At 40.1% G+C, this 15,109-nt stretch overlaps 1 pseudogene; it reads left to right on the top strand.

The window, feature by feature from the left end:
- Positions 1–1,274: 1,274 nt before the first annotated feature.
- The window catches only part of LOC107818948 (tRNA (cytosine(38)-C(5))-methyltransferase 2-like), a 44,951-nt pseudogene continuing 31,116 nt past the window's right edge, over positions 1,275–15,109 (top strand).

Raw genomic sequence — 15,109 nt, 5'->3', positions numbered from 1 at the left:
ATATTGTTTCGGGGTTGCGACCTGTTTGAGGTGACTGTTTTATTTAAAACCCAGTGGAGGCACTAGTTGTGTTAATTATTTGTGATAGCTACGCGCTATGAGTGCGCATATATGTGAGGTTTGAGCCCATGCGCGGGCATTAGAGCAAATATTCATACTCAAAAGAATGTTTAGGCTATGATATGCCTAGATGTGACTGTTAAGCGTAAAGTTATAACGTTTTCCGTATTTGTACGTTTGTTGAGAACTATCTGGGCTATACTTGAGGTTGCAAAGAGACTAATTCCCTGCATAAATTGGGTAGTTACTATTTCTACGTTAACTTGCCGATTTGAGTGGTGATAGCACACTTTGCACCTGCCTACTCCATGGCGTGTTATTTGTACCAGTCCAGGAGCATGAGAATCAAAATTAATTTATCATATACATGTGTACTTATTTGATCGCTCATGTATGATATGCTTGGAATGGAGGCATGTGACCATGCCAGGAAGATTATATTATTAGAACGTGAGTTGTCCGTGCGGGTCCAAATATTGAAACTATAGCACGTGAGTTGTCCGTGCGGTTGATGTTAATGTGAGCTCTAGAAAAGCTGGTTACCATTGTTAGTGTAACGACACGGCCGATCGTTTCGAGAGTTATAACCCCGTTTTCCCATTTCTACTTCTTATTGTATTATTCAGCTATATTATGTTATATCAGGTTAGTTGGTTCGGGACCGGAGTGGTTTCAGAGTGAATTGAGACACTTAGTCTCTTAAGTAGAAACTTAAGTTGGAAAGTTAACCGGATGTTCACTTATGTGTAAACAATCTCGGATTTGAATTATGGTGATTCAGTTAGCTCCGTTAGGTGATTTTGGACTTAGGAGTGCATCCGAAATATGATTTGGAGGTCCGTGGTAGAATTAGGCTTGAATTGGCGAAAATGAAAATTTGGCAATTTCGGTCGACAGTGGAAAAATTTGATATCGGGGTCGGAATGGAATTTCGAAAGTTGGAGTAGGTTCGTAGTGTCATTTGTGATGTGTGTGAAAGATTTGAGGTCATTCGGACGTGGTTTGGTTGGTTTCATCATCGGTTGTCGAATTTGGGAATTTAGAAGTTCTTAGGCTTGAATCCGAGGGTAATTTGATGATTTGATGTTGTTTTGAGTGATTCGAAGGTTCGAATAAGTTGGTATGTTGATATATGATTTGTTGGTATTTTTGGTTGAGGTCCCGAGGGCCTCGGGGTGATTCCGAGTGGTTAACGGATTTGTCGAAGTTGAGAAATGAAGCTGGAAGCTGCTGGTGTAAGGCTACTGGTATGGCCGAACCTGCAGATGGTGAGCCGCAGCTGTGACGATCGCAGGTGCGGATGGCATGTCGCAGATGCGAGAAATGGAGGCCTGGCATTGAGCGCAGGTGCGGAAGAGAGGATCGCACCTGCGAGCCTGTAGGTGCGAAGGGGTAGCCGTAAGTGCGAAGCTTGGCGTCTAATTGACTTTCGCAGATGCGCACCTGGGACAACAGATGCGAGTCTGCAGGTGCGGAAGCTGGGGAATTAAGTGAGTTGCACAGGTGCGGTCGCGCAGGTGCGAAAAAATGGCCGCAGGTGCGAGAAGCCTGGGTAGAGGGTACATATTGCACACTTCGCGAATTTTGGTGCATTCTTCACCATTTCTATTCGGTTCTTGAGGTTTTGGGAGAGATTTGAAGAGGGAATCAAGGGGGTTTCATTGAGATAAGTTACTTGAGCCCTAATACTTTTATATATGGTGATTCTCCATTGTTTAATCATTGTAATTATTGAAAATGAGGGGTTAGGGCTTGGAATTTTTAAGAGTTTAATTTAAAGATTTGAGGGACCAAACGATGTAGGATTTTGATGGATTTAGTATGGTTAGACTCGTGAGTGAATGAGCTTTCTAGTTTTGTAAATTTTGTCGGATTTCGAGACGAGGGCCCGGGGGTCGTGTTTGAGCCAATTTCGGGTTTTGGTCTAATTTGATAGTTTTCTTGTGGAATTCATTCCATTAGTGTATATTGATGCTATTGTACTGATTGTGAATAGATTCAGAGCATTTGGAGACCGAGTTTAGAGACGAGGGCATCCCGGAGTAGGATGTTTTACGCTGTTAAGGTAAGTAACAGTTTTAACTCTGGCTTTGAGGGTATAAACCCGGAGATTGACATCACATGATTGTTTGGAAGTGATACCCACGCTAGGTAACGAGCGTGTGGGTGTGCACTGCAAGGGATTGAGACTTGGTCCGTCCCGTGAGACTGTAAGGCCTAATGGCTATTATCTGTGGTTATGTGTTTATTTGTTGTTGAACTTTTTTTCCTTCAAGATAGAGATCATGCTTAGGATTTATTCATGCTCACATTATTTGTTCTCAGTCATAGAAATTATTGTACATGTTTACCTCAATCTCTATTATTTGGTAATATGCGATAATACTTGATGTGGGCTGTGTTCCCTTATTTGTTGATGATGAGTGAGGCTAGTGAGGTACATGATTGAGTGAGGACGGGGGCCTGGTTGTGAGGATATTAATACCATAGCGCGTGAGTTATCCGCGTAGCACGTGAGTTGACCATGCGGGTCCAGGTATTGATACCATAGCGCGCTAGTAGTCCACGTAGCATGTGAGTTGACCGTGCGGGTCCAGGTATTGATACCATAGCGCGTGAGTTGTCCGCGTAGCACGTGAGTTGACCGTACGAATGCAGATATTGATATGATGGTACGTGAGTTGTCCGTGCTTAGCACTTGGGCTTTGGGAGCCCCTCCGGAGTCTGTACACACCCCCAGTGAGCGCAGAGTGTTGAGTGTTTTGAGTATTGAGTACTGAGTGCGAGTGATGAGTGATGGAGTGACACTGCTGTGAGGTTGTATTTATTTGTGTTGTTACTGCATTTATCTGTTAAACTTCTTTGTGGCATTTACTGAGTTATGGAATTTACCTGTTTATTTTTGTTTATTTTTAAATTGTGAAAATAAATAATTGGACTGATTTACTTAGCTCGTCACTATTGCTCAGTTTCTTAGTTATTTCTGTTACTTGCTGAGGTGGTTGTACTCATACTACACCCTGCACTTTATGTGCAGATCTAGGTGAGTTATAGCGCGATGATTGTTGAGTTCAGGCCGGCTATCTGGGGAGATTGCAAGGTAGCTGCTAGCATTCGCAGGACCTTGTTACCCCTTTTATCATTTCTTCTTTTGGACTGTATTTACAGTTAGAAAGTTTTCATTTCTTAGTTCATAGATTTAGACGCTCATGACTTAGTGACACCCCGATGTTTGGGGCTCGTTTTCGTATTTTTCTATATTATATTTAGAGTTGATTTAGTTTATGAAAAATTTAAATGTTGGAAATATTTTATTAAATTCTTATAATCGGTTTAGTAGTAATATTTTGGGAAGTAGGCTTGCCTTGTAACACGATAGGCGCCATAACAACCATGGTTAGATTTTGGGTCGTGATAAGTTGGTATCAAAGCCTAGGTTACATAGGTCTCACGAGTCATGAGCGGGTTTAGTAGAGTCTTGCGGATCGGTACAGAGACGTCTGTACTTATCTTCGAGAGGCTGCAGAACCCTTAGGAAATTTCACATTCTTAGATTCTTATCATGTGTTATGTGTATTCTAGTAACTAAACATCTGTATTTCATTCTCTCATAGATGGTGAGGACTCGTGCTACCAGTCAAGATGGCCAGCCACCAATACCACCAGCCAGGGCCGCAAGAGGCCGAGGCCGCGGTACAGGCCGTGGTAGGGGCAAAGGTGCAGCCCATACAGCAGTTGGACAGTACCTGCAGATCCACCGGTTGTTTCAGATCAGGACCAGGTTCCAGTTGTTGATGCACCAGCTCAGGCACCACCTGTGCCAATTGTGATTCCTGGCCTTCAGGAGGCCCTAGCTCAGATTCTGACAGCGTGTACCGGCCTTGCTCAGGCGGTCTCTATTTCGACGGCCGCAGCCACTTCTCAGGCTAGGAGAGGCACTCAGACTCCATCGCTCGCACACCCGAGCAGGTTATTCAGGGACTTCAGACACCAGAGGCACCACCAGCCCAGCCGGTTGCAACTGCATAAGATTATGTGGTTCCTGCTATGCCTGAGGATGATCAGCGCAGGTTGGAGAGGTTTGGGAGACTTCAACCGCCACCTTTCAGTGGCATAGAGAGAGAGGACGCTCAGGAATTCTTGGACCGGTGTTAGAGGATACTCTGTACTGCTGGTATTCTGGAGACTTGTGGGGTCTCATTCACTACCTTTCAGTTTTTTGGGGTTGCATTCAGATGGTGGGAGACTTACGAGAAGCGTAGGTCTGTTGGTGCAGCACCCCTTACTTGGCAGCAGTTCTCCGTTCTCTTTCTGGAGAAGTTTGTACCTGAGTCCTGCAGAGAGGAGCTGCACAGGCAGTTTGAGCAGCTTCACCAGCGTGAGATGTCTGTTACACAGTATGAGATGCGGTTCTCCGAGTTAGCTCGTCATGCGGTCTGGTTGGTTCCCACAGACCGAGAGAGGATCGGGAGGTTTATAGATAGCCTCGGTTTTTAGCTTCGATTTCTTATGACCAGGGAGAGAGTATCTAGGGTTACCTTTGATGAGGTTGTCGACATTGCTTGACAGATTGAGATGGTTCGAGGTCAGGAGAGGACTGAGAGGGAGGCTAAGAGGCCTCGTGGTCAGGGTGATTTCAGTGGTTCTCCTCAGGGAGGTCAGTTTCAACAGGACCAGTTTCAGCAGAGTCAGTCATCATTCAGTGCATTGCCAGCGCAGGGTTCTCATTATGCCCCGCCCGCTCAGGTATCATCGGGTAATTCTTTTGGGCATCAGGAGCAGCAGTTTCGTCAGAGGAGGGGTTGTTTCGAGTGCGGGGATTTTGGTCACATTGCGAGATATTGCTCTAGGCTGTTGGGTGGCACTCCACAGCAGAGTATTCGGCCAACGACACTAGCACCAGTTCCTCCACCACTTTCCCAGCTAGCTAAGGGTGGAGTTCAGTCAGCTAGGGGCGGAGCCTAGTTAGCTATGGTTTGCCTGAGAGGGGGAGGTAGGCCCGTTTCTATGCCCTCTCAGCCAGGCCAGACGCTACTACTTCAGATGCTGTGATTTCAGGTATGTTCTTCTGTTAGACTCGTTCGAGGACGAACGTATGTTTAAGAGGGGGGATGTAATGACCCAGCCGGTCGTTTCGAGAGTTATAACCCCATTTTCCCCATTTCTACTTCTTTTTGTGTTATTCAGCTATATAATGTTATATCGGGTTAGTTGGTTCGGGACCAGAGTGGTTTCAGAGTGAATTGAGACACTTAGTCTTTTAAGTAGAAACTTAAGTTGGAAAAGTCAACCAGATGTTGATCTATGTGTAAACGATCTCGGATTTGAATTCCGATGATTCTGTTAGCTCCGTTAGGTAATTTTAGACTTAGGAGTGCATCCGGAATGTGATTTGGAGGTCTATGGTAGAATTAGGCTTGAATTGGCGAAATTGGAAATTTGGCGATTTCGATCGACAGTGGAAAAATTTGACTTTGGGGTCGGAATGGAATTCCGGAAGATGGAGTAGGTTCGTAGTGTCATTTTTGATGTGTGTGCAAAATTTGAGGTCATTCGAACGTAGTTTGGTTGGTTTCGGCATCGGTTGCCGAATTTGGAAATTTAGAAGTTCTTAGGCTTGAATCCGAGGGTAATTTGATGATTTGATGTAGTTTTGAGTGATTAGAAGGTTTGACTAATTTGGTATTTTGATATATGATTTGTTCGTATTTTTGGTTGAGGTCCCGAGGGCCTCAGAGTGATTCCGGGTGGTTAACGGATTTGTCGAAGTTGAGAAATGCAGCTGGAAGCTACTGGTGTAAGGCTACTGGTGTGGCCACACCTGCGGATGGTGAGCCGCGGGTGTGATGATTGCAGGTGCGATGATCGCAGGTACGGATGGCATGTTGCAGATGCGAGAAATGGAGGCCTGGCATTGAGCGCAGGTGTGGAAGAGAGGATCGCACCTACGAGCCCGCAGGTGCGAAGGGGCAGCCACGGGTGCGAAGCTTGGCATCTAAGTGACTTTCGCAGATGTGCATCTGGGACCGCAGATGCGAGTCCGCAGGTGCGAGAAAGCTGTCCGCATGTGCGGAAGCTGGGGAATTAAGTGAGTTGCGCAGGTGCGAGAAAATGGCCGCAGGTGCGAGAAGCCTGGGCAGAGGGTACATATTGCACACTTCGCGAATTTTGGTGCATTCTTCACCATTTCTATTCGGTTCTGGAGCTTTTGGGAGAGATTTGAAGAGTTAATCAAGGGGGTTTCGTTGATATAAGTTACTTGAGCCCTAATACTTGTATATATGGTGATTCTCTGTTATTTAATCATTGTAATTAGTGAAAATGAGGGGTTAGGGCTTGGAATTTTTAAGAGTTTAATTTAAGAATTTGAGGGACCAAACGATGTCGGATTTTGATGGGTTTGGTATGGTTAGACTCGTGAGTGAATGAGCTTTCTAGTTTTGTAAATTTTGTCGAATTTCGAGACGTGGGCTCGGGGGCCGGGTTTGAGCCAATTTCGGGTTTTTGTCTAATTTGATAGTTTTTCTTGTAGAATTCATTCCATTAGCGTATATTGATGGTATTGTACTGATTGTGAATAGATTCAGAGTATTTGGAGACTAAGTTCAGAGACGAGGGCATCCCGGAGTAGGATGTTTTACGCTGTTAAGATAAGTAACAGTTTTAACTCTAGCTTTGAGGGTATAAACCCAGAGATTTGACATCACGTGATTGTTTGGAAGTGATACCCACGCTAGGTAATGAGCATGTTGGTGTGCACCGCGAAGGATTGAGACTTGGTCCGTCCCGTGAGACTGTAAGGCCTAATGGCTATTATCTGTAGTTATGTGTTTATTTGTTGTTGAACTTTTTTTCTTTCATGATAGAGATCATGCTTAGGCTTTATTCATGCTCACATTATTTGTACTCAGTCATAGAAATTATTGTACATGTTTACCTCAGTCTCTATTATTTGCTAATATGCGATAATACTTGATGTGGGTTCTGTTCCCTTATTTGTTGATGATGAGTGAGGCTAGTGAGGTGCATGATTGAGTGAGGCCGAGGGCCTGGTTGTGAGGATATTAATACCATAGTGCGTGAGTTGTTCGCGTAGCACGTGAGTTGACCGTGCGGGTCCAGGTATTGATACCATAGTGGGTGAGTTATCCGCGTAGCACGTGAGTTGACCGTGCGGATCCAGGTATTGATATAATGGCACGTAAGTTGTCTGTGCTTAGCGCTTGGGCTTTGGGAGCCCCTCCAGAGTTTGTACACACTCCCAGCGAGCGCAGAGTGTTCAGTGTTTTAAGTATTGAGTGCTGAGTGTAAGTGATGAGTGATGGAGTGACACTGTTGTGAGGTTATATTTATTTGTGTTGTTGCTGCATTTTTCTGTTAAACTTCTTTGTGATATTTAATGAGTTATAGAATTTACCTGTTTATTTCTGTTTATTTTTAAATTGTGAAAATAAATAATTGGACTGAGGTGATTGTACTCATACTACACCCTGCACTTTATGTGTTGATCAAGGTGAGTTAGAGCGTGGTGATCGTTGAGTTCAGGTCGGCTATCTAGGGAGATTGCAAGGTAGCTGCTAGCGTCCGCAGGACCTTGTTACCCCTTTTATCATTTCTTCTTTTGGACTGTATTGACAGTTAGAAAGTTTTCATTTCTTAGTTCGTAGATTTAGACGCTCATGACTTAGTGACACCCCGATGTTTGGGGCTCGTTTCCGTATTTTTCTATATTATAATTAGAGTTGATATAGTTTATGACAAATTTAAATGTTGGAAATATTTTATTAAATTTTTATAATCGGTTTAGTAGTAATATTTTTGGAAGTAGGCTTGCCTTGTAACACGATAGGCACCATCACGACCATGGTTAGATTTTGGGTCATGACAGTTAGATTCGTGTGTCTTGGTTCTACTATATATGATGAGCTTAGAGCATTGCAGCTGTGGTGGTGCTTATTGCACTTGCAATACGGTTCTCTTCTTTGAGACATTTTTTATTTTTGGATACATGGATTGCACAGTTGTGGTTTGAGTTATATTGGTTTGGCATGAAATGAGGCAAAAAAAAATGTTATATTATGCATATTCCCAAATACGAAATACTTTTGCAAATCAAAATAATGTGCTCTAGTAAGAAGCACGGGGTCAGAAAAGAAAAAGAGAGTAAATGGTACAAGTATTATCCTAATAGCATTGTCACTTGGGAGTTGGAAGCCTATAATTAATGGTAATAATCCTATGGTAGGCATAATAACAAATACAATATGAATCTATGGAAGATAAATATCACAAAGGACATGGTGGTATCTATGAATTGGTTAAGGTTAAAAAAAATAGAAATATGTACAATGATGCTCGAGAATGAATGGAAACTTGTGCAATGAAAGGGAATGAAGTGGATTGAACATTTCTCATATAGCGGAATTGTTAGCAACCGTATCAAACAATTAGAGATCTAAAGGAAACTCAAAAGTTACAATGTTAGTGGAGGCATAAATCACTCACGTGAATGGATCTAAGTAAGACAAATATCTTGTTGATATTCGGATGGAATAAAAGAGTATTATGGAAGGAGTAGACAACTAGAGAATCAAGGGTCCTATGAGTACAAACTATGCTTAGAAGTAATTTTATATTTATGAGAAAATATTTGAATGGAAGAAATAGAATTTTAATATAGGCAAGAAATGCTCTTTCACGTGTGACTTGGTGTACACATAATAAAGAGAGAATACAGATGTATGGTAGTAATATGTATTGCAATATAGGGTAACCGATGTTGGAATGAGAGAGGCATAGATATGCAACTGTTTAAAATAATAAAAAATTATTTGATGCAATTTTGGTATATGCACAGCCATGTGAGACTTAGATATTTTGTTGTTATACGTTGATGAAGTATCTGTGGTCGTGCGGGTCCTAAATAATTTGTTGTTGTACATTGAGCATATATGTGTGGTCGTATGGGACCTAGACATCATATTATGTAAAGATATTTGGTTGTTGAATTATGTTGAAATTGGTGCTCGTGTGGAGGCTTGTTCTGGACATGTTGAAGTTTTGGGATAGTCTCAATTGCAGAGGATACTCTGCCAAAAATTTTAAGAATTTAGAGAGTTAGCCAAATTTTGGGGCCTTAAGGAAGTCGAAATTTTGAAAGAATATCTAAGACCCATATGAAGTCAGGAATGATTAAGAATGATGCTTAAGGTGAGAGGAGGATAATGATGTTCCTAATAATGACTTGCAAAATATTCGAGGGCGAATATTCTTAAGTGGGGGAGAATGTAACACCCCGAAAAATTTCAAAGAGTTTTAAGGCCATTAAGAAGATTGGCGGGGTGCTAATTATATTAATTCGGATATGAACAAGACTGATAATTTAAATGATATCAATTGATCATGATAATATATGTATGACGTGAATTAAGAATGGTTTACGGTCTAAGAAGAGCCCTAAGACTAAGTTAAGTTGAAAATTATATGATAGATAAAGTTTCAAGTGAGTTCGCACAAGACCTAACTTTAAACGAGCATACCTATCAAGATGTGAAGCGTTATATGGTGTATAACCTTTCAAAAGAAAGGTCTATGTGTCTAGTTTCTACTGTTTCAAACCATTTGTCATTTGGAGATTCCTACAAGAATGTATGACCTGTTTACTAATGGGTGGTAGAACAGCTACGCGAGTCTTGCGTAGCCTACGCAGCATAGCAGTGTAGCCTACGCACCATTGCGTAGGCAAATCCAGCAGCTTCAAGGGTCATTTTAAGGAGCTGAAAACGTGGGATTAGAGAGAGAATGTGTTAATTCTTCATCTTGGAATGGATTTCTAGAGAGAAGGAGGAACTTTTCCACCATGGATACACTTCAAGGTAAGTTATTTTGGTACAAGTATGATTATATAACATCATTTAGTGATAACACTAACATTATTTTGGATCAAATCCATAGGAAATGGGTTGAATCTTCAAGAACATCAAAAAGAGGAAAAGTTAGATTCTTCCACCAAGAGGTAATCCCTTCACTTGAGCTTCATATATATATGTCATATTGGAGTATGGGTAGCATGTTTATGAGTTTTATTTGAAGTTGTAATGGGATATTGTATGAACCCTAAGGGAGGGTCTTGAAAATGATATTTTGGGCAAAGAAAAAGATGAATAGTGATGAATTAATATAAAAGGAATTGTTTTGAGTTTTTAATAATTCCAATAGACTTGATAACTTAATTGATGAATGAATTGAATAGGGAATCACCATTTGGACAAGATACAACACTAGTTCTATAAATGGGTGTTCTTGAACATAGGGTTTTGTTGGAGAAGACAATGAATAGTGACTTAATGATGTTGGGTAATTCACATAGTATTATTAATGACTCCAAACGAGTATTAAATGATAAGAATGGAATTGAATAGGCTAATGGGTGAGCCCATTGGATAATTTGTGATGGTTGAAGGCTTGTTGCCTAATTGTGAAAACCTACATGGATATTTATGAATCTTTTCGTATTTATTTTGATGTAGTTGGAATATCTAATGGTAGGTATTGAATTGTGGGTGATATTTGGACATTTTAATCAATTGGAGCATTGTAGTATTTTTGGAGCTTGAAGGTTGAGGTAAGTAACACTTCTAAACTTGGTTTTGAGGGTATGAATCCCCAAATTTGGTGTTATATAAATTGCTTGGAGGTGACACACACGATAGTTAACGAGCGTGTGGACGTGCACCATAGAAATTATGACTTGAATAAATTCTGTGGAGTTGAAAAATTAAAGAATCATGTTATTATCTGTGTATCATCCACGTGTTAGAGAAATTTAGTTGAGGCTCCTATTAAAGATCATGTTTAGGCTACGTGCCGGTATTTTGGGACCCATGGGGTCGAGTTGTTGTTGAATTGATTGTTTTAAATTGTTATTCCATAGCCAGTCATGTTCATTAATTTCATATCATACCTCAGTCTATGTTGCTATTTATTGATACATCATATTATCATTTTGAGCTGATTTTCATGACATTTTGAGCCCAAGAGAGTGGAGAGATTGATGACTGAGTGAGGATATTTATGGGATCGAGCTGCGCGCCGCAACAGGTCATATTGGCTTTATATGTATTATTATTATATGGATCGGGGCTTCCCACCAACAGTAGGCCTTATAAGCTTTATTATTATTATGGGATCGGACTGCACGCTGCAATAGGCCATATCGGCTTTATATAGCGCTTGGGTTGAAGGAGCCCCTCCGGAGTCTGCACACACCCAGTGAGCGCGGTTGATTTATATTGAGGGGTGGATCTTCCCTGGACATGGATCTTGTCTGAAGTATTTATATTGAGGGATGGATCTTCCCTGGACATGAATCTTGTCCGAAGCATTTATATTGAGGGATGGATCTTCCCTGGACATGGATCTTGTCCGAAGCATTTATATTGAGGGATGGATCTTCCCTGGGCATGGATTTTGCCCGAAGCATTTATATTGAGGGATGGATCTTCCCTAGGCATGGATCTTGCCCGAAGCATTTATATTGAGGAATGGATTTTTCCTGGGCATGGATCTTGCCCTAAGAATTTATATATTTGGGATGGATCTTCCCTGGGCTGGATTGGCCATATACAGTACTGAGTGACTGATTGTCAGTTGATGGATATACATACATATTTGGGATGGATCTTCTTTGGGTTGTATTGGCCATATACAGTACTGAGTGATTGACTATTTTAGATTGCGAGTACACAGAGTTTTCACTAAGGTGCATCACATATAGTATGTATATTGGCATGTAGATACAGGGATGTCATATTCCTTGTATTGTTCAGAATTGATCTGTTTTATTTGTACTGGAAGCAACTATTGAACTTGAAAGCATGCCTACATTTATGTATTGTTATTATTTATATTGAACTGTACATGCAGAGCTCGTCACTACTTTCAGTTTGAAGGTTAGTCTTGTTACTTAATGAGTTGGTTGTACTCATACTACACTCTGCACCTCGTGTGCAGATCTAGGTGCTTTCGGACACGGCGACCGTTAGATTTTAGAGTACTATCAATTGGAGACTATCAAGGTAGCTGCCTGGAGTCCGCTGACCTTGACTCCCTTTCTTTCAGTTATTGTATTGTTCTATACTTTCAGACAGTATTTTATCAATCAGACTTTGTATTCATATTAGATGCTCATGTACTCAGTGACACCGGGTTTTGGGAGTGTTTATATATGTAATTGTGAGATTTCTTCCGCTGAATTTAAATATTATTTTTTCAAACTTAAAAGATATGGTGGTTTATTGAGATTGTCGGCTTGCCTAGTATTGAGATAGGCGCCATCACAACAAGTGGGATTTTGGGTCGTGACAAAGAATCTCTCTTTCGTGTATTTGTCACATGAATCTATATCTTGATTAAGTCAGTGATTTTATATGAAAGCCATTTAATTTCTACAACGCAGTTTTTGTTATAGGTTGCAATGCCTTTATTGGCATAACCTCTGCTAAGTTTTTACGTGTAATACCATAGTAATAATATTAATTTTACTTTAGTACTACTATATATATATATATATATATATATATATATATATATATATATATATATATATATATATATAGTATATATATGGTGATTTTGGACTTTTGTATATATGTATATATATACGTGGGTGGGTGGAGGGGTGAAGATAGTTTGGGAACTTGGAATTTTGTGTATTCACAATTAAATTCATGAATAGCTTGATTTGATGATATTCCATATCGTAATACTCATTACATCACTCCTATTTGTAGTATTTGTATGTGGTATTCTTTTAGATTGTATGTTTGTAACGATCAGACTTGTCGTTTTAAGAATTTATGCCACGTTCAGTGACTTACGGTCTTGAGCAGCTTCGTAATATGTATTATGCCCCGCAGGTGTGGTCGAGTTTGATTTTCGGAAGATTCGGGATTAAATTGAAAGAACAATTCTAATTTTTGAAGCTTAAATGAAAAGAGTTGACCAGAGTTGGACTTTTGAGTAAACGACCATGGAATAGAGTTTTGATTATTTCAATAGCTTCGTATGGTGATTTTGGACTTAGGAGTGTGTCCGAAAAATTATTTGGAAGCCCGTAGTTAAATTAGGCTTGAAATGGCAAAAATATGAAATTTAAGTTGGAAGTTTGACCAGGGAGTTGACTTTTTGATATCGGGGTCGGAATCCAGTTCTGAAAATTTTTATAGGTTTGTTATGTCATTTATGACTTGTGTGCAAAATTTGAGGTCAATCGGATTTGATTTGATAGGTTTCGGCGTCGAATGTAGAAATTAAAATTTCTTAGTTTCATTAAGCTTGAATTGGGGTATGATTCGCGGTTTTAGCATTGTTTGATGTGATTTGAGTTTTCGACTAAGTCCGTAATACATTTTGAGACTTGTTGGTATGTTCGAACGGGGAACCGAGTGGCTCGAGTGAGTTTCGAGGTGGTTTCGGACCATTTCTAGGCCATTTTTAGTTGTTGGTTTTTGGCCACAGAGGTATGCATCACGATTGCGAACAAACGGTCATGATCGCGAAGAGCAATTTTGCTGTTTGGACACTGTGAATCGCGATCACGGAAGCCTTTTCGCGATCGCGTAGAGAAAATCTCTGTTGCACTGACCCCGACTCTGGAAGCCTATAGCTCACAATCTATAAGGAATTTGGAGATGATACAAAAATAAAAGTTGTAGCTCTTTGTGTCTAGTTTTCAGAAAGGTAAACCATTGTCATTTGGAGTTTTTTACAAAACGTTATGGTGGATATACTATAGGCTGTCTGGGAAGAGTTTGGAAATCTCTGTTGCACGGGGCTGACTTTGGAAGCTTAGATCTAGCAATCTATAAGGAATTGGGAGATGACCAACAAATGAAAGTTATAGTCTTGGTGTCTAGTTTTGCATAAAGTTAAACCATTTGCAATTTGGAATTTTGTATAAAAAGTTACGATCATTATACTAGAGGCTGTCTGGAAGTGTTGGGCACTAGTTCTTCGCGATCGCGAAGCATTGTCCGCGATCGCGAAAGGCAAATTTTGGGCTGATAAAATTTGTGCTTCGCGATAGCGAAGCATTTTCCGCGATCGCAAAGAGTAAATACCTAGACAGTAGCTATATTTCGAGGTTTCAACCATTTTTAACATATTTGGAGCTATGGAGCTCGGATTAAAGCGATGTTTTAGGCAATTTTCACCGTATGGATTGGGGTAAGTGTTCTATATCCTAAAGTGTTTATATTTAATGAATATATGATTATATTCATCATTTAATTTAGATTTTAATGGAAGAAATCAAGATTTTGGCTAAATCTTCCAAAAACGAAAATTTAAGATTTGGAGGTCGAGTTTTTATCGGAATTTGATAAAATTATTATGGTTGAACTCGTATCGGAATGGGTGTTCAGATTTCATGAAAATTATGTCAGGTTCCTAGAGGCGGGCCCCGCGTTGTCTTTTGTTGATTTTGGAATAAATTTTTAAGTCAACATATTACTATCCGGAATTATTTTCGATGAATTTTAATGAAGTTGTACAATTAATGTGGATAGATTTGAGCTGTCCGGAGGTCAATTCAAGCAAGAAGGCGATTTCGGAATATCGGCATAACTTCAAAAAGGTAAGTATCTTGCCTAACCTCGAGTTGGGGAATTACCCGTTAGGCATTAAGTCTTATGTGGAAATTGTGTGGTTGGAAGCCGTATACGCGAGGTGACGAGTACGTACTCGGGCTTATATGTGCAAATTTTATTGGTTTAAAGTTTTAGGCATTTTTATGTATTAAATTGGATAATTGTTTGCATTTGGTAAATCCTTGAATTATCACGCCTCATTCCTTATTTGTCAACTTTGTATTTTATATAATAATTTGGTGTTATTGTCACTTGAATTTTATGTGAATTTCGTGTGTTTGTTGATTTGATATTTTTCTTGAAATTAAATTCATGATGGAATCCTTATCTGCAAATATTTATTAAATAAGTTTAAATTGAGGAGTTAATATAATTATCAAGAATTTGGATTAATGAAGACG

Source organism: Nicotiana tabacum, chromosome 9 (genome assembly GCF_000715075.1).
Source record: "Nicotiana tabacum cultivar K326 chromosome 9, ASM71507v2, whole genome shotgun sequence".
NCBI lineage: Eukaryota > Viridiplantae > Streptophyta > Magnoliopsida > Solanales > Solanaceae > Nicotiana > Nicotiana tabacum.
The sequence above is the reverse complement of the archived record's forward strand: the minus strand, read 5'-3'. Positions and strand labels throughout refer to the sequence as shown.